This window comes from Corvus kubaryi, unplaced genomic scaffold (genome assembly GCF_017639235.1).
Source record: "Corvus kubaryi isolate FWS band 111438036 unplaced genomic scaffold, C.kubaryi_AGA036_p1.0 133, whole genome shotgun sequence".
In the NCBI taxonomy this organism is placed as follows: Eukaryota; Metazoa; Chordata; class Aves; order Passeriformes; family Corvidae; genus Corvus; species Corvus kubaryi.
In genome coordinates, this window is record NW_024580667.1 from 31874215 (window position 1) to 31902112 (window position 27898).

A 27898-nucleotide genomic window follows, 5' to 3' on the forward strand; every position below is an offset into this window, starting at 1 on the left:
TCCCTGGGAGCAAAGGGTCTTCATCATCTTCATCGTTAGGACTATCTCTGGGAGCATCTCTAGGAACTGAGGTTTTCTCCTTTCCCATTTGGAGCAAAAGTCCTCATCTGGTTCATCTCTACGGACTGAGGTTTTCTCCTTTCCCGTTTGGAGCAAAAGTCCTCATCTGGTTCATCTCTCCCTGTCCAAACTTCTCATGAAATTACAGCTGCGTCAGCATCTGCCTATCTCAGCGCAGGTGCTTTTGCTCACGAGTTGAACACTCCACCCCCCATATCTTCATGAAATTACAACAGGATACTCTGATATATCATAGCTTCACAACAGAATTTCAGCTTTAAGCATCTCCTCTCTCTCTTCCCTCAGGTTTTCAGCTCTTCACAGCAATAAAAAGGGTTAATCTCACCTCGGCCTTGCAGCTTTGCAGCTGGAATGTTGTATTTTTCTTATCGCAGAGGAGAGGGGGGAGAGCCGAGCCGCTCCGGCTGCCCACGGCAAGGCAGTGGGGGGGGTTCCACAGCTGGAACAGGTCCATGGCTTCAGGATGGCCGTGGCCCGGCCCGGCCTGGCCCAGGCAGGGCCTGGCCGAGCCCGCTGGCCCCCACACGGGGCCTGCAGCCACTTGTCCCAGCGCCGGAAACGAGAGAGAGCTTGGAGGGGGAGTTTGCCTATTCTTAAATGTGGATCACAGAGGTGATCACAACTTTAAGTGGCTTAGAGAATTGTCCATATTCAAACTGGCCAGCTGATAGGTTCTATCAGTTCCCAGAGGAAACTGTAAGCACCCCTTAGCAAGGACGTCCCTTCCGGGACTATGCTTGCTAACCTATGACATCAAAAATCAAAAGAGGATTAAAGATTGAAAGCGTCTTTTTTAGTTTTAGCTGTATATATCTATATATATATAGATTAAATACCTTTATAATTGATGTATACTTTATGGTTTCAGCCAAAAATTACTGTAAAGCTAAGAAGTTATAGGGTGCATGTAACTAAATTTGAGAACCTTATGTGAAAGATTCTTTGAGGTTCTGAGCACAGTCTGTCAAGTAAATATTTTAAAAATCGCGAAGCGCCCTAATACCATAGAGATGGGAGAATGCAATTACTTTGGTTCTGGTGTACTGTCTCCTGCCAAACTGATGTAGCTTTGCTGGTTTAGATTGTAAACTGCAAGGTCTTCTGGAAAAAGTTACAAAAAAGCCCCCAAGCAAATGATAAGAAAGAACAACAAATGCAACTGGAAAGAATGGAAACTGAGACTTAAACAGCTAGGCCAGATTAGCTGGTGCTGAGCATTCTTGACTCCCATTACAGACATCCAATTCCTAATGAGCTTACACCCTATTTTAAATACTTTGCTATGGAAGTGTTCATCACTAGATAATCTCATTCTTGTAATGACTGCCAATACAGCCATTATGCTAATGAGACAGCTAGAAATGAAAGGAGATAAAAGGAAAAAATGATAGCTAAAATCCAAAGCAGTTTTAATGCTTCTAGTTTTAGTTTAATTATGTTCTTCCAAAGAATTATGACAGAATTAGGAAGAAAGGAGAGTAAATATTGCAGATTAAAGAATAAAAACTTTTTTGTACTCATGTGAATTCTCATTTATGTTTTCATATTAAACTTAAGTAGGGCTTCCATCCTGAAGGATCTCCCTGAGAGACATATTTTGACTTCAGAGTACTTTGGTAAACTAGATGCCACTATGATGGTTAATAGGGAAAATAAAATGCTATGGCTAGGAGAAACCTTAGGAATTGAACTGTCAGAATAGCACAAGAAACAGAAAAAGATAGAGTGAAATAGAGTTCAAATTATTTGCTTCAAAGATAAGATTAAATGATGAAAGAGATTAAAATAGTGAAGTATGATTAAACATAGACAAAAGTGAAAAGATTAGTTTGGTTCTAAGATGTGTACCTGGCCTGTTTTTACGGTTAAATACTTCAGAGAAAATCTTCATGCATCCTTTGGACACTAAGACAAAGTCCATCCAGCCTTGAAACTAGGTTGGGAGAATCACTGCTGGTTTTTATTTTATGTCCCAAAGAAAAGATTATAGTGACTTGAGAATAATCTCATGTTAATTAGAGTTTCTTTGTTATCAGGAATGCTGTTATCCATCATAATTAGGATTATCAGCTGCTGCTTCACTTCCTGCAAGAGCCTGCATTACCTCAAGAAGAGTGAGGCAGAGGGAGTTTGAAGCGCACTTTGACCTCATTCTGACAACTAGTTCTACTGGGAAGTCTGACTTGGGAAGGTCTCTTCCTTTAAGAAAGATTTTGCCCTGAAGAGAGACCACTCCAGAACCTGATTCTTGTTTGTTAACTTCCCTTCCAGCAACTTTTCAAGACTCAAAATTGTATGTTGACTTCTAACATGATTTCTTTTTTTAATGACAGCTTTCCAGGTGGTGATGACTAGTCCTGAGTCATATTCCCATGTTGTTTTTCATTCCATGACTTCAACCATTTTCAACATCCTAGCCTGTCACATTCAGAAAAGTTGGAAAGCCTTAGAATAGTTCTCAAGAGTAATTCATTGTCATGATGACTGCACAGAGCCATAAAAGTAAAATGCTGGTAATAAATAAAACTTGCAAATTGATGAAAAGCATGAAAATTGATAAAATAAACATAGGCAAGTAGGAAGGCCTTAAAAAATGCACCATTAAATTATTCTAGGTGAACCTAAATGGAAAGTTATAGGCAGTTGCCGCATTACAGAGCTCCCCAGTGAATCAGTTTTGGTTTCTCTCTCATGTTACTGTCCTGAACAAGGTAAAGGTGCACCAGGATAGTGATAAATGTGGGGGGAAAAAAAAGAAAAAAAAAAAATCTTGAAAAAAACTTGGCAAAACACTAGAATACTGTATGTCAAAGACATCCAAACAAGGTAAAACTGAAACAAAGTGTTAGAAGACGTAGTCTATGTTATCATTGTGCATTTCATCAAAATCTGGTTGTTTTTCATAAACAGGTTTAGGTTAATGATATACAGAATATATGTCAATGGTATTACATAAATTGCACAGCGGAAAATGCATAATTCTAGTGAGTCTCACCAGTATGAGAATTAGGGTAGCTCGTAAGAGAAAAGGGGACAGTTTTCAGGAGTATAAATACTTGTTAGCAAGGAAATAATCTGATTTTTTCATCTGTGTGAGATGGCACAGGAAATAAAAACCTTAAATTGCAGCAAGAAACTGTTGTAGACTAGGAGGAGATAAGACAAAAAAACTGATCCAGAACTTTTTTTGCAATAAATACATTGAACTGCTCTTCTCAGGGGTAGTGCAGAGTCTCTACTCTTGGAAGTCTTCAAAAACTGGTTAGATAAAAGTCATTTAAATGTTATGTAGTCATTGAGCATAACTGTAGCAAAACTGCAATTCATAGTTAATGCTGCAGACTTTCTGAGCCTTAGATTAGTTTTAGATATACTTTTATCTAGTGATCTCAGGTGGAAAAAACATGTAAAAATATGGATTGTTAATTGAATTATGTGTTTCAGTTAGCAGAATACAATTTCTGTAATAGGAAATGTAAAACTAATACCTGAAACAAGAAGAAAACCTCACCTGACAACAGCTGTTGAAACTTAGGAAAGTTCTAGCTTCTTATACTTTTTTATTCTCTCCAGTAGACAAAAATCAGAACTAAACAAGACCTGAGAAGGATCTGAACAAATTTTAAACCAAATTTAAATTCCCACATTAATTGTGGTAAAGATGACAAGGAACACTGGGGGACAAAAATGTAAATTAGGCTGTGTAACAGGGTAAATAAATCAGATTTAATGACAGAATATTTCTGTTCAAGCAAGAGAAAACCTAACAATGCTGGCAAACTAAAATGGCGAACAGACACAAAATAAGATTACTCTGGTTTGGGCACCAAGCAGAGAGAAGTAAAAGTCTATATTTTCATGCCAAAGAATTTAATTTAATCCAAGTCACAGAACAGTTTTTAACCTTTTTTGCAGAAACAAATTCTTCAGCATGGAAATGCCAGTGAATACTGAACAAATGTGTCTCCTGATGTTACACAGTCTTCAGCCCCCTCTTAGTCCACCCCCACAATCCTTCATTTGGGAGAAATTCGAGGCAACCCCTCCTACTGTCCTTTCTCTTCCAATCATTGAGAAACAGATTCCCAGATAGATATTAAGCAGTCTCAAGATACTGAGTTAATTTAGTTTGTTTATTGTTGTGGGTTGGTTTTTTTCTACACTGAGAATGCATTTGTTTTCAGTAAAGAAATTCCCTTCCCTCACCACCTCCAGTTTTCTTTAAGTGAGGCCATTTGTTTTCAGTAATGCTGAATTTTCTTCCCTCCTGCAAACATGTTCAGTTTTTGCAGCTAGAGTACAAACAGCAAATGCTCAACAGAATCGCTCACCTCTACTTTTTCTTTCCTTCCCCCATACCCTCAGCTCAGCTCCTTCAACAAGCCCAGCAGCAGAATGAATATGTTATACATTAAAAACAGTCAGAGAAGGTAATACTCATCTGTATGCTGGCTGCATTGACAGGAATTGCAGATTCAGAAAAATGATGTTTATTTTCCTCAGCTTGAAATTTTCTGAATTTCTCAACAGATGATAACACTTTGAAAAGTTGCATAGATTAATTTTTTTTCTCATGCCTTCCAACAATTATTTTCCTCCAAAAGGAAATAATATTTTCTATGTCTTCTATACATACACTGTCATGTATGCTTTATATTTTTTATTTAACCAAATTTGACATAGCTAACCAGTTCTGAACAAGAAAAACCCTCCTTCTAGCAACAGATAATGAACAGTGCACCTGCTGTCTAATCAAGGTGCCAGAAACCAAGACCTCATGACAGAAATATGTAACCTTTGTTTTGTGTTTGAGTGTTATATTCCTGTGGTGCTCAATAACCTTTGTCTTACAAAAAGACTGCATCTGTGCTCTTTATGCAAAAGCTTTTCTTTGTATTTTTAAAATTGGCAGCAGTGGGAGTTTTGCTTTTGCAGGATCTGGTTTAAGGAATACAATAACGAGGCTCTCAGAATGGAGCAAGATAGGAGAAACAAATATGAATATATGCAGAAATTCAAAAGCCATCTGCATTGTCCATATTCTTCTTCTATAGAAGTGCAATGAGAGTTTTATTGCTCCCTTTAGTGGAACTAATGTCATTCATCTTGCAGTGCTGCTTCTGACTATTTGATGTCTGAAAACATCCATCCATAGCTGAGGGAATATTGAGCAGAAAAAAAAAATGAAGATGAGATGTTGGATGTCTTCTCTGTAGCCCGGACTGTATCTGAACAGCTCCTTGTGCTCAGACTATCCAATATTTCCTTTCTTAAACAACAATGGAAAATTGTTTCCTCTTAGCATAACTTTCATATTTGGTTTTGAATGAGCCAGGAGACAGCCAGTTGTGCAAACATCAGTATCACTGAAAGCATCGATTGTCTCCAAGATCAGCTCAGTAATCTGATTTCTTGCTGTCCGCTGTGACTGGTACAACACGCCTTTAGTAAATAATAGTAGGAGCAGAAGTCCAGAGGTCAATTTATTCTGAAAAATCTATCTATATTAATTGCAAATTATCTGTCTATATAAATGATAAAAAATTGCTGTGAATTCACTGAACCCAAGCTAGTGGATTAGTTGTGTTAAATTTAAACTTTTTTTCCCTGAAGTGTGTTGGTTTTAGTTCCAGTATGTTTCCTCCTTTCTTTCTCAAGATGCTAAGCCAGGTGAGATCCTGATTATCTGATCTGGTTTTGTTTTTATGCAATAGCTTGTGTCCGTCTTTGAAAATACGATCCATTTTCTTGAAAGCCTTCTGGCTGCGTGATCACTATACTACAGTTTTCCATATGATTTTGCAGGATGTTACTCTGGTATATTCCCCACCTCCACACCCTAAATCTCATCATTCAACTAGCTTCTTTTTTATCCAGTCTATCATCTCCTGAACAGAACATCCCAGGCCGGTAATGGCAAGTGGGGTGATGTACTCATTTTTGCTGGGGAAAGCCTACTTTAAATTTCTTAAAACTGGAAAACTATGTCAGCATTTCTTACATGCACTTTTAAAGTCCTTTTGAAAGTTAAATCCTAGCAGGCAAATTCCTCACCAAGTAGGTTATATTAGAAGCTCAGGACAGAACAGATGATTTGGGGGTGGGGACACTACAGTCCCGACACTGGTTCCCACCATTACTTTAAAAATAGTTCTTCCTAAGACTTTGCAACTATTCTCTGGCTCCCTCTTACTGTAAACTAAACTGTTCTGTTATGAAAGAAATTTAACTTAAAAGAAATGTATTGTCTCAGCAATCTGTCTTCCCTATCCTCTCAAGTAAAGCCTTCAAGTGTTTGAAGGTCCTAATGGCCTCTCTGGCTTATATTACCCTACAGAAACAGCCCCTTGTGAAAACACCAGGTAAATTAAATTTCAGTCCACACGAACTTTTAAGCTATGATAAAGATGATAGGATAACATGGGCTAACTGACTGTGAAGATATTAATTTATTTCACAAAGTACTGTCAATGTTCAGTTACTATATGCTATGATTTATATGCTGATTTAAGAGTCAAGGTTGAGCGTGAAGTTGTGTCAAGATGCCAAAAGTTTATATGAACAAAACAGTCTATGGAGGAGCAAAACTGGAAATTTCTACTGTCTTCATGACTGCAAGTTCAGTAATCTTTTCAAGTCCTTTTGAAGGGATAATTTCTCCACTGTTATCACGATATGAGTTATTACAATTTAATTTCCCAATTAACCTTCTTCAAAAACACTGTTCAGTCCTGAACTTTATCAAATAAATGGAAGGCATGCAACATATTTTACTATTAATTTGTCTTTTTTTCTGTATCAGACATATTTTTAGCTAATCAGGAAAACCATTCACTATAAATGAGGGATGGATCTCCCTTGATGTTTGTGTGATGTGTTTGTGTGTGTTTATGTTCCACCATTGACATAATCTTCCATGTGGTGAAAAAATCATAAAATGATACCTTTAAAGATGTTCAAGAAACTCCAGAGTAGTACTCCATTGGGAAGTACAGAGAAGCAACTTCTGAGAAGTATGTGATGGTGAGGACTGAAAGTGATTTTTCAGGAAGAAATGGGAAGCATTTCTGAGGCAGTTTACTAGATCTCTTTGTAGTGGTTTCTCTAGCTCTCCTTTGCTTGAAGGTACTGGGAGCCTAGAGCATTTGAGTGTGGCTGTTGTTATTCTTCAAGTCTGCTTATATATGTCCTGAGCTGTTAAATAACCAGCTCCTGCAGCTCCTATGTTCTAGGCAAAACAGCAGCTTACTTCCCATAGCACTTCAATTTTTGTATGCAGTCGAGTTATACTGGACCTCGCAGAAAACGTGGTTGTGATTATTTTCTTTTTAAGATTATTGTGCCTCCACCAACCCTTTGCACATATTTTTTGCTCACTACTAGAGCACTGGCAGATCCTAAAGAAATAGAATATTCAATCTTTATTCTGCAAGTTTCAAATAAATGTCTCTCTCTAGGTATCTGCTAGACTAGGTGCCTGTCTGTATGTAGCCTCTGTAAAGTGGTGCGTCTTTGCATCTTTCACTCTGAAGCTGGGCCTTGGTGCATTCCTTAATGCAAGATTTCCGGCACTAGGAAGAGAGAGGTAACAGGTATCTTAACAGTAATTTTATAGGAGGGAGAAAAATGATGTCTGCAGCCAGGGCTATTTTGTATTCATCAGATGCTTGGTAGAAAAACAGATACCAAGGCAGGAGAGGTGCTCAAATCTCCCTGAAAGGTGTATCCATGAAGGTCTTGTGTGAAGAGTTAGGAAGAGTTAACAGTCACCATCAATGAAGGAAAACAAGCCTTACTCATCCCTTTGCAAAAACAGTTTGTAGGCATCTGCCATCGGTATTCCTGTCTCCAGATGTTGATCAAACATGGAGACATTTGTTGCAGTCCTTAATAAGCTGCTCAAAACTCAAATGTGAGTGGGCTTATAGACACTGTCTGCAGCATTTGATTTTGGATTGGCACCTCTCCACTCTCCCTGAAGCAACTTTAAATGCCTTTCTGAGGTACTTAACTATCTCTGTATATTGTGTGGAGATTACAGAGGTCTAAATTTTGTCTTTGAGCACAGGGTCTTGAAAAGTAGTTTTCACAGCAGCTCTTGTCTTTTATAGCTCCGATTCTCAGTCACTTGCTCTCTCATCAGCCCTGTTTGGAAGAGCAGGGACTTAAATACAGGTTTCACTTTTTTTAATGACTTAAGCTCTTGAACTCTACTTCATTTGCACTATCTATCAAGAGATTGCTTCCTTGGTGAACGCAGGGCAGAGGGAAATGCACTTGCAGATTTACTTTGGAGATCAGCTATTTATTTCCTGTCTTTATTATTTGATCCCACGCTATGCAAAGACTCCCTCTCTTGCTGAGAGAGGTTTTAATAAAAGTTGGTAACTGATGCCTAGGATTACACTAATACTGATACAGTAGCAGCATTTCCTGCTCCTTCAAGAGGATCTTCAAAAAAAGCAGGGGAACAGGGGAGGCTGCCATGATCTTTCATTGTTTTACTTCCTGTAGCAGCTACTTTCAAATAACTCAATATTGCACAGATACTCCAAATCCAAGGAAAACATTCTCTCAGATTAAATACCCTTGCAAAAGTCAGCTGGTGTAGTAGTGCAGCAACTCAGGATAATATTTCCTATGAATAGGGTCCATAGTGATAGTCTCCTTGGAAATATGCACAGTGGAAAAAAAAAGTCTTTGGCAAGTGTGAAAGCACATTTCTGGAATTTGGCATAGTCTAGTTAGACTATAGCTATCTCTTTCTTGAATAAAGGCTGGTGCTATTCATTTGATGTTGAGACAAATCAGAAACCCTGCTGAGAACTTTAATAAGATACCTAACAAGGGAAATCCTCCACATTAGGCAGTCTGGCTAGCTGACAGTCACTGCTGTGCTATTTCAAGATGCTTTAATATGCCTCAAGTTAATATAATGGACCTCTAGCTTCCAGTTTTGTGTAATCTTTATGGAGGTATTATATACATATACATATGTGCACATAATCACACATTTATGTCTCTACTACACAAGATGAAGTAGTATAGCTGGATGAAGTTATATCACCAGGTAAAATTTTTGACCATAGTAATAATCTTCCATTTCAACCTAAAAAAATAAGATTGTGTTTCAGAGACAGAAATACAGCATTTAAATTCTGCTGTTGAATGCTAAGGATTTAATTGAAAATATAACTCAAAGTGAATTTCTTTAGGCCCAAACTCAATCAACTTGAAAATTAAAAGAGAAAGAGTTTGCAATGTGTTTTTAATTTGAATTTCTTATACTGTTTCTCACTTTTTAAATATAAATTAACACTTTTAAAATTAGCAGTAGCTTCAAAAAAATAGAGACTCTTGCAGTTTAAAAATGTAATGACCTTTTTTTCAGGTTATTTTCAATTAAATTTGGTTGCATCTAAAAGTATGGACAAGCAGCTTCTATTGAATGACTGAAAATTATTAGGGTTTTTTTTTTTTTTTAATATAACTGAAGCATTTCCAACAAAGAAAAGGTAGCTTTTGTTTTGTAAACATATATTTGTTACAAAGTTAGATGGGAAGTGTTGGAGTAATTCCTTCCATTCAGCTTGAGATAGAACGATGAGAGAGGCCAAAAGGATTATGATATATGAAACATTTCTGCTTGAGGGGACTTTGATAGGAAGGACTGTTCAATGTAAAAAGTACAGCAGAACAAATAAAAATAGTTTTTCTTAATATCCTTAAGCTTAAACATGCATGAAATTTTGGAATACATTGCTTAATGAGGGGGAGGTGCTGAAGCAGTTTGGTGGTAAGTGTTCAAATAAAAATCTCACCTGATTTTTCTATACTACTCACTTTCTCAGAAGAGATGAATCTGATCTTTGTCTTCCTGGGTGATTCATATTTCTTCCTACCCACCAAGACTTGACCCTCAGACCTTCGTTGCAGGCTTCTTGCTTGCCAAATCCTCCCGTGGGATTTGTTCGTGTTAGTTTGCTAGCAAACCCTTGCATAAAGTTGTTTACCAGATATTTAAAAAAACCCCACAGGCACAATTGACTTTGCTTTGGGTGTCATATAGTACTTTCTGGACTTACCTTCCTATAATGTCATTACTTACTTGAAGCAGCCCTGAAAATTTTCCTCGTACAAGAGGAATATTGTTTTAAAAACTAATTTCTTTATTTTCTAGGTTGGATTCTTGTAATTTTACCTATTAAACCAGCTCTTTTAAAATAAAATGCTTCTGGACATGGTTACATTTTTTTCTATCTTTAATATAAATAAGGGAAGCAGTTATAAATAGTTGATGAGAATCTGTGCATGCACAGTGATTTTTAATTGCTGAGAAGTTTCTACTACATTCAGCTTGCAGCTGGCTGCATTGTTATTGTGTTGGTCACATTTTAGTTGGCTAACTTATTTTTTGCCTTCCCAGCTATATTTTGGGCTTTGGATTATGCTTTAATAAGCCCAGATGGATTTCAGCCTAAGTAATACATTTAAATATAAAATATAGATTAAACTCATTAAAAATATTGCTTCGGCCCCAATGTTAGTAGTTACATTTATTGAGTGATATTCCTGTAGACAGGAAAAATGATTTATATTGGGTTTCGGCAAATTGTGCTTACATACAAAAGATGATTTTGTATAATCACACTGTCAAACTTCATAGTGATGATTTTGTTCCTCTCAAAAGAGGTTCTGGGTTTCTGCTAACACACCCATATTCAAAATACTTAACTACATGCTGAGTTTGAAGAACTGCTTAACTTAAAATGCTATTACATAGCAGGCAATATTCAAAGCAGATTTGTATACTCCGGTGTTTTGTTATGGAACCTTTATTCTAGTTTGAGCATACCTCTGAGAGTTAATCTGACAGTCTGTATCCAAGCTGCTCTGAAAGTTTGGTAACAAAGCAGAGCCTATCCCTACTGAAATCAGCAGCAGGTCAGTCCATGGACTTCCTGCTAAAAGGAAGAGATGGTACAATATGTTTACATATAAAAATGAAGCATAACACACAATTATTCAATATTGTCTTATTGCAAGTTAATGCCTTGCTAATAACTCTGACCCTGCTGCCTGCCACAGCCCATGCTCACACATCCCAGTTGGTGCATTGCTTGTGTTACAGGGGTGTGTGGGTTGTGTGGCTTCATGAGACTCCAGCCAGGCTGCAGTTTCATTCTCTGCTTTGACCAATACCCTGGCACTCCAAGTGAGCATGCTTGTGGTACTGGGAGCTTGTATGAAAATCTTGCAGTTAAAATATAAAGCAGTGATTAGTCAAAGCCCCTGAGACAGTTAATTTTTTTTATTGAATAGAAAGCAAAATTTTACACAATTTTTTCTCTAAAACACAGAAAAAGGACTAGTGCTTCAGAGTCCTTGTAACTGTGGGTGTTTCTCAACAAAAACCGTCAATTTATTTTTATTGTTAGCAGATGGTCCAATACCAAAGATTTTTAATAGCTATTTTTTTTATTAAATAGTACTATACAGCTGAAAAAAGTACATGTGGTAGATATGTTTAAAAAGGCACAGAACACACAAAACAAACACTAATAGTCTTGCTCCCATGATGTAAATGTTTCAAAGAAGTTTTTCCTTTAAAAAGTAAAAACTAATCAGCCATGGTAGTAAGTAAGAAACTGGAAAAAGTATATAAGTAAACTGGAAAAAGTATATAATACATATTTGCCAAATCCATCTTGCTGTACTTATCTGATATTTTCTTTGATAAGGTATGCCAGTTTTTTGATAAAGGACTTACATTGCTGGTTAAACTAAAGAAGATAATGGAATAGTCTAAGAAATGTAGGGTGTAAAAAAAGCTAGTATAAGGATTATGATTAACATTGTTTTGAAAGGAATTTAGTAATGAAAATATTTAGAAGTTTTCACAGAGATGAATGCTGTTTAATATTTTAATTTCTGACCATAGCAGAGAGACTAGCAGTGTTCTGCTAATTTTTTTTTGCCATCAAAAAGGTAGGATATATTATCAATATGTGGATAGTATAAATGTCTTAAAATGACTGAATGTGATTAAATAACCTTGTTATCAACCACAATATAATTCAGTTAGGGATCATGTTGCTGACTACTGCTGTAAGCAATATAAGAATTTGGACTGAATAATGGGGGAGGAGGAAAATGAAAGGTTAGTATTAAGGCATGAAAGACAGACAGGCATCAGTGTAATGTGGCTGTGAAAATTGCTGAGACAATATTAAGATCTACCAGCTGCATTATTTCTTTAGAAAGAGGAAGATGTAGTGCCATTTCAATATTCAAGTGAAGACAGAGGAGTTCTTCCAACCCACCAAAAACCCACCAAATTTTATCTGGAATAGCCTTGGAAAATATTACTCAGGTGACCAGGAAAAGGAGAGCCTATATTCTATGAATCTAAGTACACACCTTCTTCGGTCAAGCAAAACAAATGTTAATGTCTGTGTTTATACCAAGCACCAGAAGGGGCACATATTTTTTAAAGGGTGATATTGATAAGAGAAAAGTGACTATGAATTGTTAAGGAACTGATTCAGGCCTGAAATGTCAAGTTTCCAATCATGTTTGGAAAAAACTTGTGGAGAAAGCTTCCAATAGGAATGGCAAAGCAAAGAATTAAACTGGTTTTGAATGGTCCTCCGTTAGTTCAGGAAATGGTTCACATCATGCATCAGATACTGGTGGTATCTTTATGGCTGACCAAAGAAATCAGAGTTGTGAAACATTTTTCTGGTTTTGCTAAAAAGGCTTTTAAGTAGTGCAGCCAGGTTATATAAGTCATGGATGCTTCACATTAGCAAGAAACAACATTTTAACATGAAGAAAAGCATAATGACTCTAATGAAGTTTTGGCTAGTATTTCCTACAAATTTCAGTGAATCCACATCAAAATTCAGTAGCTCAAGACTGTATATTACATATACTTTTTCAGGATTCACTCCCAAGAACTAAAATTTCTCCAAGGTTTCTCTATCAAAATATTAGACAGATATAGTAAAACAATTATCTTAAAGTGACATAAATTGATTATTCACATTTTAAACATGGAAGTAAATTAATCCTCAACATTGCTGAACAGATTTAAAAATAATTAGTTTTATTAAAATTCAAATTATTAAAGAAAATTATTAATTTTTCTTTACCTGAGACAAGTAATTTAGCTATCAGTGTCTGCTTATTTCTTTCTTTTTCTGTCCAGATTTTCATTCCTTCCTATAGGGAGCTGAGGCTTTTTATCTCCTTTTCTTTTACCCACTTCTCAGTTTACCCTCAACAGTTTTAAGGAATGCTCTTTACATTCTTGTGGCTATGTCCACTCCATATTGAAACACTCTGCACTTTTTCTTGTGTTTAGGAAAAGATGAATAACCTGATAATAAAATGAACCCCTGCAAGTATTTTCTCCTGACAAGCAAAATGAATTTTCAAATATGGAAAACAAGAGAAATCTTCCTAGCACTAGATCAATACATATTCAGCATCGTTATATTGGAATGAAAGAGAAAATTTCCTCTCAAGATCAATGTTTCCTCAAATAAAAATGATTTTGCCTTTGGAAAGATGAAAGCCATCTCTCTTTTTTGTGTACTGAAATGCTTCCTTAAAAATGTTAGGATGCTCATTGTTAAGCATTATGTAGTTTGGTCAGATTGCAAAAACATAAAGATGTAGAAAATCAAATATAATGAACCATGAGTACAAATACAACGTGCTACATTAATACAAAGATTTTCATTGTGAACAAGAGGTAGTAATAATCATGCAGTCTTGCCTACTTTGATCCAGATTATGTGAGCACTTAGCCATGGATTGATTTTTAACCACTAGAAAGTGAGATGAATAACAAGGCACCCAAAAACCCCCTCCTGGACATAAGAAAAGGAAAGGATGTTCTGCAGCTCAGTGCCCAAAGGCATAACATAGCAAATGACCCAGGTGTGACAGCTGATATTCCCTCCCTGAGACCTAACCAGCACATCTGCAACACTTGAAACCTACACTTGAAAATAAACAAAATGTGAAGTTTAATGAAAACAATATCTAACTTCAATTAGTTACAGTGGAAGCTCACTAATTTTCACTTGGCTAACTCCCAAACTCCAAAATTTTAAAGGAAATGCTATCTCTCCCTTCATCTCAACAAAGATTTGAAAAACAGAGAGCCATAGGAGTACTGTATCAGAAAAAAACTATTACCTTTCTAAAAATATATAGCATTGTACTACAGAGCATGTACATGGAACTTGCTGCATCATCACAAAAGGTAACTGGTAATACACTGGTCATACTCTTTGAGGCTCCTTTGACAGTGCTAAAAATTGAACCTCCCCCTTTAATGCTCTATTGTGCTTGTAGGAATGAGATGCTTAGTTTGTGTTTTCTAGGTCTTCATTTTCAGCCTGGAGAGCAAACTCCTTGAGATAACTGGACTGAAAGTAGCTCATAGTTGATTTTTAGTTTTGGTGCATTAGAACTGGACTAATGTTTTAAATTGTTTACATCAGCTTTCCTGATGTGTCTGACTGGGTTCACTTACGATCAAAAAACACCATACAAACCAGAAGCAGTGTCCAGGCCTAAAATAACTCTTATCTATTTCTTCTTTTCATCAAAGTTATTGAAAAGAAAATGTGGGATCTAAATTGAACTGTCATCTAGTTCACACAGCAGGACTAAGCAGGTGCTAAACAGGTAGTTTGCTTAGATGAAAAGCTGAATCAAGTGGCTTTTTACTGAGAGAGTAGTCCCTAAGTATAATTTAGATGTAATTTTAAACATGCGTAGGTTAATAAACAAACAAACAAGCAAAACAAAACCCAATGATGGTGGCATTTTTATAATATATCTTACGGACCATACTTCTACCTTAACAAGTGTGCTTTTATTACTCACTAGTCCTTTGAAAAATAAAACCAGAAATATCTTCTATTGGAACAAAAGATCTTTTAAAAATAAAAAGTTTCACTAACAATGACAGAGAAAGTCCAGGACAGAAGATTTGCCTAATCATTGATCTTCTTTTGAAAGTGAAATCAACAGCACTGCATGAATCACTTAGCTTAATTTCACTTTTTCTGTATTTTTATGTAAGATACTCTCTTCACTTTTATGAAATTAGTTGTTCACTTAGGGTAACATGCTGGAATAATCTATGGATTTTTAATCTTTTTTATAAGAATTAGTCTTCAATGTGCAGGAGGTTGATAGCTCATGTAATTTATGCAGCACTTAAATTTTCTTTCTATTTTCTTTCTTTTCCTCCTTCAAATAGATTCAGGACTACTTTCATTGCACTATCTGTGTAGTTGAAGACATCCACACTTCCTCTGAGGTTGTAAACTGTATTCAGTGCTTAATCATATTCTTTATGGGCATTGCACAATGGTCTTTTTATAAAATTGGAACCATCAGACACTTGGAGTCCCACATCCATCTTAGAAAACAACACTTTCTAATTAAAGGTAAAGTCTTTATGTTTATTTAGTAGTGGCTAATCCTGAAAATCCTTCTTTATGTAGAAGGTCTTTACTGAAGCTTCCCATTAACTTCAAATACAGTGAATGGTGACTTGTACTATAGAGGATAACATGGATATCTGCCTATCAGGATATTTCTGTCCCTGTTTTTAATATTTACTCTAAGCTTTGTGATATGTGGTTACTTCTTCTGACAGTTTTACAGAGTTGCAAGGGCTATCAGTCTAAAAACTTGCTTCTCTGAGAAGGTTTTGTATGGCATTCCACAGAGAAAGAGACACCAGTCCCCTACACAGGTTTCTTATGAGAATGCCATCTTTACTTCTTCTATCTGAATCCTCATATTTTGGTTGGTTTCTCATTCCTTGTTAGCACAGAATACAGGATAGATAACGATTACCAATTTAGGTTATTTTCTCTTATTTCTAATGTGGCAAAGTAGCCAATGATAAAGCCAAAATCTTTTCTGTTTTATTTTGAATACAAATATAACACCTCACTTAGTGGAGTCTCAGCTGACTAACAGATTCTTTGGCAAACATTTTTAGAAGGTTGTAGCTATAGCTACAATTACCCTGGAATTGGCCTGATGTTCACAATCCTTAAAATCTGCATTCTTCCATTTTACTGTAGGCAATCAGAGATCTCAGCTAAGGAGACTCCAATATTTTAGTATTGAAAAAACAACTTTCTAAGAGGAAAAATGCCTTTAATTTACCACAGAATACTGCAAAACAGTAAAATGCTTCTGCCTGCTAGGACAGATCAAGTTTTGCTAATGAATAAGTGTATACGAAATAGTCCTCCTGGTGTTGCAGTTGCTCTTAGCAAAGGGTAGAATCCAGTGCTCAGAGGTGAAGAATGAGTATACTCCAAGGTGCTCAGTAGTTGTTTCAGTTTGCATAGCTTGTTAATTAGAAGTGTTTGAATGGCTTAAGACGTCCCAGTGCCTTCATCACTGGGACACAATTCACAGGAAGTGCACCAGGAGGTTTTATAAGCAGAGGAAATACCATCAAAGACATTTTTCTTTTTTTTAGTTGATCAAAGATAAAGCAAAGGCTCTCTGGTTTGTTGTCGCAATTTCTGTAGTATGAGGAATCTGATTATGTTTTCAAGACACATATAAATCAGTTTTTTGTAGGTAGTTGTCTCAATTTACACCAAGTGAAAATTTGGTTTGTTGTCTTCGTTAAATAATTTAGTTAAATATCTTTGGTATACCTTAAGGTTTTTGGTTTACCTCAGGCTTACCTTAAATAATTTGCATTACATTAATAAAGAGATACTATTGATGTTTGTTACTTTTCTTGTGTTTACTTATTCTGTGCTCTGTGCCTGTTTGTTAATGTTTGCTTCTCCTCTTTAGTTTGGCATCACTATTAATTTTTTTATCCTCTCTTCCTTACAAATTACCCTATCATCAAGTATCTTCCTCTGTCAGCTTGAAAGTAAATGTTACATTCAGAGGGTGGGCTCAAACCAGGCTCCTGTCCTACTGACATTTTTTAGTCCAAACATAAAGTTTACAATGTGCATTTTTTTTTTCAAAGATGAGTTTAAGTACTAAATACAAACTTTCTGCACTTTAGAGATTTTCTTATAAATTCAGATCTGATTCCAGGCACAAAAATCATTAATTTAGCATTGTTTGAGGTTAGAATTAGGGTTTCTCACACGCTGACTTCTTGACAGATTTTTTTTTTATATATATAAACAATGGCATTTTCTTTCAAGCTGGAGTTTCATTTTCACTGTTTAGAATTTTCTCAATATGTTATAACAAAGTGTTCATAAAAAAGTACACTTTCCAGAACTGTTAATTAAAAGGCCTTGCTGGGATAAATAAACCCATATGTTGTTGATTAACCACCTTTTAGGGGTCAACAGTTGGAATCTCCTGCTGTGCTTATGTTAATTGTTGTCCAGAATTTTACCAGGAAGTGTTTTGTCCATATGGCACTTGCTGAAAATGTAAGGCCTATAGAGAGAATGAACAAAACCCAAAGAAAAAAGGTACCTCAGGCTATGCTGTATGTGTGGCAACTTCATGGCGGCACTTAACCTGCTCTGTATCTTATGTAAAATACAGAAAAATTTTAAAAGCAATAGAGAGTTTATGTGGGTGTATGTGTGTGCTCACCATTATCATGTCTATGAATATCTGCTGCTATTTGTAGAGAGAGTATCTTACCTGCATGTAAAGAAATATAAATGTAGGTTTTCCAAATAATTAAAAATATAAAGAGATGGCAATATGTTTTAAAGTCCAAAACTACATGGTAAAGAACTGATATTGTTGACTCTATTGCTGTTTTTCAGCGGAAGAGAAAGCACTTTTCCTTATAATACCCAATATATACTGACATTTCTTTTTGTTAGTTAATTACCCCCTGAAGATCTCTGTCTTCACGGAAGGTGAATCACAAAAGTGTCTATAACACTGGAAGATTCACCCTTTGATTCTCCTTTTTGAAGTTTAAAAACAGACTCACTGGAAATTGTTCAATTTTTTAAATTTCTTTTAAAATTCTAGGCATAAAATTTTTTCACTTCCATCTTTCACAATATAAAGGATTTATTAAATTATTTGCAGATGAGTTAAAAAAAGCCAAACAAGCCCCAGACCTTAATATGTTATACAGAGATTTAAATAAGACAAGAAGTTTTGCCTAAGGCTGTCAAAATTCAGTACCTATTGCACCAAAACTCTGCTGAAATTATGAAACATTGCTGTCCAAGTTTGAGCTTCAAACAGTGACAGCAACTGGGTCAACTCCAACAAAAAAAGGTTTTATTGATAATTTCTTTTACTTACTGTGTCTTTTTTAAGAGAGAAGATCAATCAGTATTGAGAGTCTCAAACTTTAAAAATCCCTAACTTTTGCTCAAAAAAACCCCAGAGAATAATTGAGGTTTTGATTAATTTACTTTAGTTTGTCAGTTCAGAAGGAGACTGTGAGCAACATAGCTAAATACCTGGATCATAGTACTTCCAAACACTGGTGAGGAAAACTGCTATTTTCAGCATGATATTTGCTGCCCAAAAGTTTCTACAAGGTGAACAGCTGGCAGCTGGATCTAATTGAAGATCTGTCTCTGCATGCAATCCTGTCCATCAAAGAACGAGAAAATCCTGTGATAAATCTCCTTTAGTAAAAGAGGATGAATTAGCGCCCCTTTGTTTCACAGACAACCAAATTATGCTAAATGTATGGCTGCCTCCACTCACACTGAAATGGCTGTGGCTTCAGCTCAAGAAAAGCTGGAGAAGATGGTAAGCTTGAGGATGACCACACAAAGTGCTTGACTAGGTTTAAGACCCTGTGATACCACAATCTCAAAGAAGAAAGCCGCTTGCTCCTGGCCCAGTCTGTGTTCATATTTCTCATTGTCTGGAAAAACAGCTTTGTCTGGAGAGAAAAAGTAACGATATTTTGGGTTTAGGAAAAAAATAATTATGAACTATTTAAACAAAATATTGTGTTGATTCAGCTTTGCTTTATACAGAGGCAGAGTTATGTCTCTTTCTCCCCAGGCTCCTCAGATTTTGCTGTACATAGAAGCAATTGAATATAAATATTGTTCAGCACACAACCTCTTTTGGTTCTTCATTGGTCAGAAAAACTAAAACAGATACTCCAAACCTCAGTCTGCATCTGCAGACTTCTCTCCTTTTCCACATTTAGTTCTCATCTTTGTTTCCATAGTTTTACTGTACCATTGCTGATACTGATTCAAGCTTGAATGGCTTCAGAGGCATTTCATCCAGAATGACATGTTTGTGGTTTGTAATTGCTCTTCATAGAGGAGAGTTAAATCAGGTAACTATTTTACAAGCTAAAAATACTCCTTAAGTAAGATCACAGGCCTATAAAACAAAGATGAAAATTGATTTCTTTCTCGCTTGCTTGCTTTCTTTCTCCTTTCATGCTCCTATCTTATGCCTTGCTCCCAGTTTCCCAGCTGTACGGCAAGTTTCTTGACATTTCATGGTGTCCCTCAGTACACTTTTCCTGGTTATTGTCAGGGAGGATCCAGTGGGGGGTTTGCTTTGCTATCCCATGCAGGTTCAGGGTTGGGATAATAAGGTGTTCCTTGGACAGAGAAGTTGAAAAGGTCAGTCAAGTCCAACATCAGCCTGAGAAGTTCAGTGAGCAAGTCAGGGTTAGCAGGGACAGAGCTGAGATGGGCATTCCGAGAGCATCAGTGGGGCAGGGGATGATGGCCTGGGATGGGCTGAAATGGACTCCTGGGATATGGACAGAGAGGAGGAAGGCACTGGGGCAGGTGGGGCTGTTGCATGTTGCTGCTCTCAGATCTGTGAGAGGTTATAACCATTCCTTTTGAGTTTCCTCTTTCGCCAGATATAATTCTAACGATCTCTAATTTTTTATTTTGCCCAGAACAAGCAATCACGTAGGCGTCCCCCAACTCCCAAATTCTTTTCAAATATTTCAATTGTTAGTGTTTTCCTCTAAATACAGAGCTACACTTCCTCTTTACTTATTATAACTAATAGGAGGTTAACTAAGACAATCATTCTGCTAGAACTGCAAGTTTCAGGGTGATTAGAAAACAGTTTAGGTGAAAGGAAAAGAAAAAAAAATGGAAACTAGTCATGTTCAGAGAGCAATAGAGAAATGGTTGTTTAATTCATATTTCCACTAAATCTCTTTTGTTTTTCTGAGAGATCTCTTAGTTATCAAGCATATTCTCTAACAGTCACGATTCTAAAATATCCTTTCAGATTTTCTGGAAATAACTTCATCAGATGCTGCCCATATGTCAGTATCACCTCTAGCTTCTTGAAGTACTCCAGGCCAAAGTTTTTACAGGATATTCACTAAATTTGTTGAACAGTTCCAAAGGTGAGGCATAATCCTGTTCTCAGCAATGGCTGATTATTGCTGAGGGTGCGCTTTTCTGTTATTTCTGGTGTACTGTCAGAGGTCTGATGTGTAATATTGCTGGACTTTTCCAGCTAAAATAGGTTTGTTACGTCCTTGGTTTCTTGGCAAACAACAACTCGACATAGCACAGGATGGATTTGCAGCAATAACATTGAAATTAAATGTTTTACAGTAGCAACTCCACACTAAAGCAAAATACTTTCTGCAAATCCACTATTGAATGCTAAGAAATTCAGGCTATAGGAAGAAACTAAAAAAACTTCAGAAGAAAGTTGGAACTTTTAAAAATACCTTAATTTATGGACAATGGCTGTGAATGAGGTATGGCCAAAAAATCCCATCACAAAGCCTCCAAAATGTAAAAAAACCCAATCAGCAGTTCAAATTTGCCTTTTCCTTTCCAAAACCTTAGAATATTCCTCTTAAAACACAAGAATTCTGCACTTAGATTTTGACCAAACTCATGTTTCGTTTATTAAAATGTCATCTGTTTTGGTGGTTTTGAAGCTAGAACTGCTGTTCTGCTTTTCTTCTGTAAGAAATGTACTACCCCGAAGTAATCTGTTTTAATGAAATTTCACTATGGCACAAGGAATAGTATTACCAAAGAGTTGGATTTAAGCAGTCTAGGATTAAGGTTTTGAGATATTACATTGTTCTGAATGAAAACATTGATGTTTTGAGTATATTCTCAGCTGGTGCTGTTTCTCAGTGTAGTCACTCTGATTCATGCCATGCAAGGATTGACTTGCATTCTTTGTTCATTTGTACTTAAGTTGTTTTCTTTTGTATCGTTCATAAAAAAACCAATTTAAAACCTGGAAGAAAAGTTTATCTATAAATAAGAAAGCTTGCAGATAACAACTTGCTTAATTTTGTACATATGCACACTCATACTGAAGCTGTTGATGATAATAGATGCAAGGTCTAGTGCTCAGAAACCTGCTTTCAAATTTCAAAGCCATCTAGCCTTGGGTTAGGTAGTTCTGGATGAGAGAATATAACAAGTCAGAGTGACTGTGATGAGTATTCTCTACAGCTTAATACACAGCTGATCATTTAAAAATATTCTACCAAAGTATTGTATTAGATTTAAATTTCTTTATCACTTTTTCTTTTGGTTTCTATTAGAAATACCTGAGGCTTTTGGAGGTGTCATTTTGCATAATGAAAGAGGGCTAACAGGAATGCAAATTTCCAGCAAATATTTTTCTGTCTTTTAGAGGCAAATTCTCATAAACTTTTCCCAAATAAAATTCTACTCCTTTGGAAGTTTGGCTGTATATTTCTATATGCTTGCCCCCACCTAATTTTGAATGTCAAATTCAATCTTGATCCAGATAATTTTATTATAATTTAAAAAAAGGTGAATTAAAATAGTAAGCTGAAGTGGTTGAAAGTACTTGCAGACGAATGGAAATAAAGAATATAGAATCTTCATATTTCACATTACTCATCCTAGAACATCAAACTGGAGAGTTTATTCAAAGTTCTTACTGCTGAAAAGGGTCTAGTTATAAAAAAATTCAATTGTTTCTTTTTGACATAGTACAAACATGGTGCAATTGAACACAAGAACTACATTTCTTGGGTAAATAAAAGGGAAAATCATAATATAAAAGTCCAGTTTTTCCTTGGCAAGTATGCATGCTTAAAATCTTTTTGACACCAGCTCATTACGCAACAGTACCTTTGGAAACTGGAGAAGTGCTTCCACTTAAGTGCTTCTTTAATGTTTACAATACTAATTTGAGAAGATGTGCAGTCATCTTCCCATGACTCAGTTATCATTAAAAGAAACTGAAAACATTAAGTAAAAGGAAAAGATAGGTACGACATACATAAGAGTAAATAATCTCTTTCAAACCCTCGCTAAATCAGGAAAAGATGTTTCATGAACATTTCAGAGATTTCAGTGTTACCGATGCTGACTCAACCCCCAAGTCCACATCCTTGCTTCTTGAACACAGATGCAAATGATTACTTTGGTTTTAGTGCTATACACTGATTATCTTTAATGTCAGGAATATGAAGATAATTGCAGAGAGGGATCCATTTACACATTATTCTCCTTTTATTTGCATAAATAAAATAACTTTTATCTTTCAATTTTTGGCATGTCTGTCTTCATTCTTGCACTTTTTGATGAGTCCTTTTTCCAGCTCTCCCTTGTCTCTTGGCAAACTTATATTGCCTTTTCTTCAGCTGATTTTCTTGCACTATTTCTGGAGCATTTCTACATTTTCCCCACTGCTTTAAATGCAAACTCTAGCTAGTTTGATGTTTTTATCTTGGTATTCTAAGCTGGTTGCACATCTGAGGACTAGCAAGTGCCTTTGTCTCTCAGGACTTCTTATTACAGCAGAATTTAAATGGAGGTATAGAACATTGTACTAAAACTGCCTGAAGATAAATGCTAGGTCAGTCATTCCCCAAGTGGTTTTAACTAAAGTATTCAATTAAAAAAAATACTTTTTTAAACCAATATTTCATATAATTAATTTACAGTGCTACCTCATTATTTTTACTATTATCTTTCCTTATCAATACATACTTTTCCACTACTCTGTTTTAGTCATATTTGAATTTGATTGTCTTCAACTCTGGCTCCATTTCCTGTAGCATTAGATCTGCTTTCTGCATTTTGTAGATCCTGTCCTTCATTCTCCTGCAACCTACATTCAATGAGAGATGATAACTCGGAAAATTAAAGAATAAATAGCAACAGAAAGATAATTTATGAAATTAAAATACAGTAAGCTGAATGTTACCAAAAACATACAAAAATTGATCCAATTTTTTCTGAACACATGCACATTACTCTGTGGCTTGTCAAACCTGATAACCTCCTGTTCCGATTTCTGTGCAATAGAAAACCAGGACCATCAGGTGTTTGACAACTGTCACCTGCACTGTAGACGCAGGTGTGCATCTCAGCCCCTAAATTCAATTGCATCCCTTATCTGTGACTCTTGTGTGCTGGTCTAGAGCTGGGCAACCACTGCTTTCCTTCCTCAAGAGGCATGTGTGAAGTCTGTGTTTGGAGGGCAACATGGAATTCCAGTGGTATAGTAGGCACAGAAGGAGTTTGTGAACTTTGGCCTCCACATACAAGCATTTATGTTAAAAGCTCTCTTTTTAATATATGGAATAGTTTACCTTCAATATGTGGTGGAAAATGATATTTATTCCTTTTTTTCTTAAATTCAGTTTCAAGACATTTACAACTGATTACAAACAAGGAAAGCTATTTTACCTATTGTCCTTTTCATTAGGAAAAAATAAAGTTTTTAACCAGGTTTATGTAAGAAAACTTTCAATAATCCTGTCTACTGATATTAGATTACTGTGTGTGAGACTGTTTCCCTTAGTCATATGAATCAAATCTTTTTCCCACAGACATCAAGAAAACTTTTCATTGATGTTTTTACTTACTAGTTTTTATACAGGCTCCTTTTTCCTTAATAAGGTGAGCTATTAGGGTGTTGCTTTTTCCTTTCTCATTTCTAATATGTGTTTTCCTGATTAGAAAATAACAATATAATTTAATATAATTTTAATTATTACTAATTTCATATTTGTGTCAAAGTAATTTTTGAAATGCCTTTTTTCAGTAATTTCTGTGAAATTACTCCTATAAATTCATATACCTTGTTGTTTTAAGTAGCTATAACCTCTGAGGCTGATATTCTTGTATAGCATTTGACTATGCTGTTAGGAAACATCAGTGTCTGTTTTCATTCTGACAGTGGTTGAAAGACCTTGCTTCCCACTTTCTGTGTGTTTAGACATGCTGATAAATATTTGTCAACAGTTATGTGCATTGCACTAACTCAGGAACAGAAGGAAAACTTTTCAAACAAAATTGCTGTGCTTTCCATCTAGTACATGAGCGTCTTCTCTTCCACAGAAACATCCACTAACATGTCATTGTCAGTATCTCATCCTCCCTCAACAGTCAAAACATGCTTTGGAAATAAGTGCCACCTACCCATAACATACTCCAGTGTAACATGCAAACAGACACACACATCTTTGTACTCCTCCCATGCTGGGTGATTCCATCTGAAATATAGGTAGCTAGCTCCCTTTCCCTTGCAATTTCATAGTGTATTGCTGTGAAAATAAAATCAATTTTAGTGTCAGGGGATATTTTTGAGTTGTTTTTTTTCCTTATGTTTTTCCTACCCTGAGTCTGCTGCTAGATTCTTCAGTTGCCATGGTGAGCAGGGGTGTAGGCAGCTCTTATATCAGAGAAAAAAAAAAAATCATGAAATGAATGCCAGTGTGAGGGGAAACTGGCAATACTTGTTTTATAACCCACTCTGGTTCATAAATAAAGAGCTTTCCACCTCAGGCTTTCATGGGGCAACACAGGAAAAGGTCATAAAATTAGGCATTCATCTTGAAATAAATTCCTATCTTTTTTTTTTTTTTCAATCAAAAAGACCATGCGGAAGAGAATAGTACAGTGATTTAAGAGGGGCACTAGGAAGTGTCTTGCATCCTACTCTGGCTCTAGTGCTGCCAGTCATTACTGGACAAGGTAGGTGAAAGACTGGCACAGCACTCAGGAGCAGTGGCCTCTTTGGCAATCCAGCTTCTGGTCTCCTTTGTTGAGAAGCTCAGTCAACAGTAATTTTATTAGAAAAACACTAATTTGATGCATCAGTGTGTACTGGAGCCTCACAAATACTAGAACCTCATAAATAGAGTTAACTAGAAAACATGCAAAATTTTAGACACACACTTTTTCATTTTAAAATTTCTGTTTATTATAGAATTATAGAATCATAGAATGGCCTGGGTCAGAAGGAATCTTAAAGATAATCTAGTTCTAAGACCCCTGATGATGTGGGCAGGGACACCTTTCACTAGACCTGGTTGCTCATAACCCCATCCAATCTGCCCTTAAACACTTCCAGGGATGCAACATCCACAGCTTTTCTGGACAACCTGTTCCAGTGCCTCATCACTCTCACTCAAGTAAAGATTTTCTTCCTAATATCTAACCTAAACCTACTGTCTTTCAGTTTGAAGCCATTTTCCTTGTTCTGTCACTACATGTCCTTGTAAATAGTCTCTCTCCATCTTTCTTGTAGGCTCCCTGAAAGTACTGGAAAGCCACGAATAGGTCATCCTGAAGACTTCTCAAGGATGAAAAATCCCAATTCTCTTGGCTTTTCCTCACAGAAGATGTACTCCATACCCCTAATAGGGTTTTGGTGGCCCTACTCTTCTGGATTTGGTCCTACAAGTCAATGTACTTTCTGTGCTGGGGATCCCACAGCTGGATGCAGTACTTATGATCCTTCAAAATATAACAAGTTTCCATGAATGACATAAATCTCTACATATCTGTGCGAAATACTGTTTTCTATGCTCTTCTTTCCATCATGACTTTATTTCCTCTACCTTTTCTTAATTTTGTTTTTCTTTTCTAATTTTTTAAAAGACAGATGTGGAAGTGGAAAACCACTAAAGAAAATACTAATTTCCTTGAAGAAAGCATGATTTGGGAAACTTAAAAGCTTTTCACAAGACACTTTTTCTTCCCCTCTTGCAGTCTTCTCTCTAGGAATGCAGTGCCTGAAAAAAAGTAGATGTTGGCTTTTAAATAGTGAATGTGCTACACAGCTTATTTATAGATGGAAGGGTTATTCTGAGGCATAATTAACATCTATAAGGTATCTTGACATCTTGTGCTATACAAATGCCTAGTATTACTGTTATTGACTTGGAGTCCCTTAAGAGCTTTAAGAAACTAGTCAATCTCTTAGGTTTAATTTAGACTTGGTGATCCTGTAGATTAGTGATATTAAATCAATATCTCATTGGAGGAACAGCAGTATGTTCCCTCCCTACATATTAGTTATGTGCTTAATAGAGGAAATGTACTCTCTTACTTTAGAGCTAGATGAAATTTTGCTGTTACGGAAGCTTGTGAAAAGAGAATTTTAAGTTCTGCTCCTGAAAAATATCCATAATGAATTTTTTTTCTGCAGTAGGCAATCCCAAGTCTTCACTTAAGACCTGGTGATAAATTATCCATAACAGTCAAAAAAGTGATTTACAGTATGTTTCTAATGGGAATTGCTTTATATTTATATAGGGTAAAATTTGGTGGAATTAATTTTTAAATTTTCTGTAAATAGGAAGTATTTTACTAGAAATAAATACTTGTTCAGCTTTAAGCTTCTTGATAGCTAAAAGGATGAGATAATTTTTCAAGGAAATAAAATAAATTGGTTTGCTTTTTGTATGTTTATGTGTGAGATTAAAGGACAGCAAAGCACTGCAGTTCCTAGCCAAGCCTAACCTAGGACTTGCACAGTCTTAAGCTAAGGAATGTTTATATCTTCTTGCCAGGGACAGGGAAATGACCCACAGAAAGCCATGAAGACACCTTCTGCATGCAAAACTTCTTTAAATCTGAGGCTGAGACATAACATTTGTTCATTTCAGTTATCCCAATAAATCCCTTTATAACCGAATATTGTAGGAAAAATGCTCTAGGCAAGGTCTAGGTGGTCTGAAAAGAAATATTTTATTCTTTCCTAGGTTTTAAAATAAATTTCCTAGCAGTTTGTTTCATATGCTTAGAGATAAGAGACAAGTTCACTTGGCAGATATATCCTATCACAGCTAAACTGAACCATTCAGCTGCTGAGCACTAAGAATATTCCAATTTATTTGTTAATAATGATTACATCCTGAAGGCTTTAAAATAAAAACATTTTGAAAATTAAACCAAAGAACCTCTTACTAATTGGAATAATACCTACACTTAAAGAGGGCTGCAGCACCTCTCCTATGAGGACAGGTTGAGAGAGTTGGGGTTGTTTAGCCTCGAGAAGAGAAAGTTCTGGTAATACCTGAAAGCAGCTTTCCAGTAGCTAAGGGGGGCTGACAAGAGAGCTGAGTAGGGACTTTGTACAAGAGCATGTAGAGCTAGGGCAAGGGAAAATGGCTTTAATCTGAGAGAGAGTAGGTTTAGGCTAGACATTAGGATGAAATTCTTCATATGAACGTGGTGAGGCACTGGAACAGGTTGTCCAGAGAAGTTGTGGATTTCCCATCCCTGGAGGTGTTCAAGGCCAGGATGGATGAGACTCTGAGCAACCTGGTCTAGTAAGAGGTGTCCCCGCCCATGACAGGGAGGCTGGAAGTAGGTGGTCTTTAATGGCCCTTCCAACCCAAACCATTCTATATTTCCATGAAAAATAAATCTTGATTTCTTTCACCCATAAAGAATAAGTTACACAAGCAAGGTAAGTTTGCCTCATACATATTTTGTCATTACTATCTTGACAGTATTAATCTCCTTTTGCTTGAAAAAGAAGTCTAAGGAATCATAATCTTCCAGGAAATCTCATAGAATGTTGCCTGAAGAAACTATTGCTCTTACCCTATTGA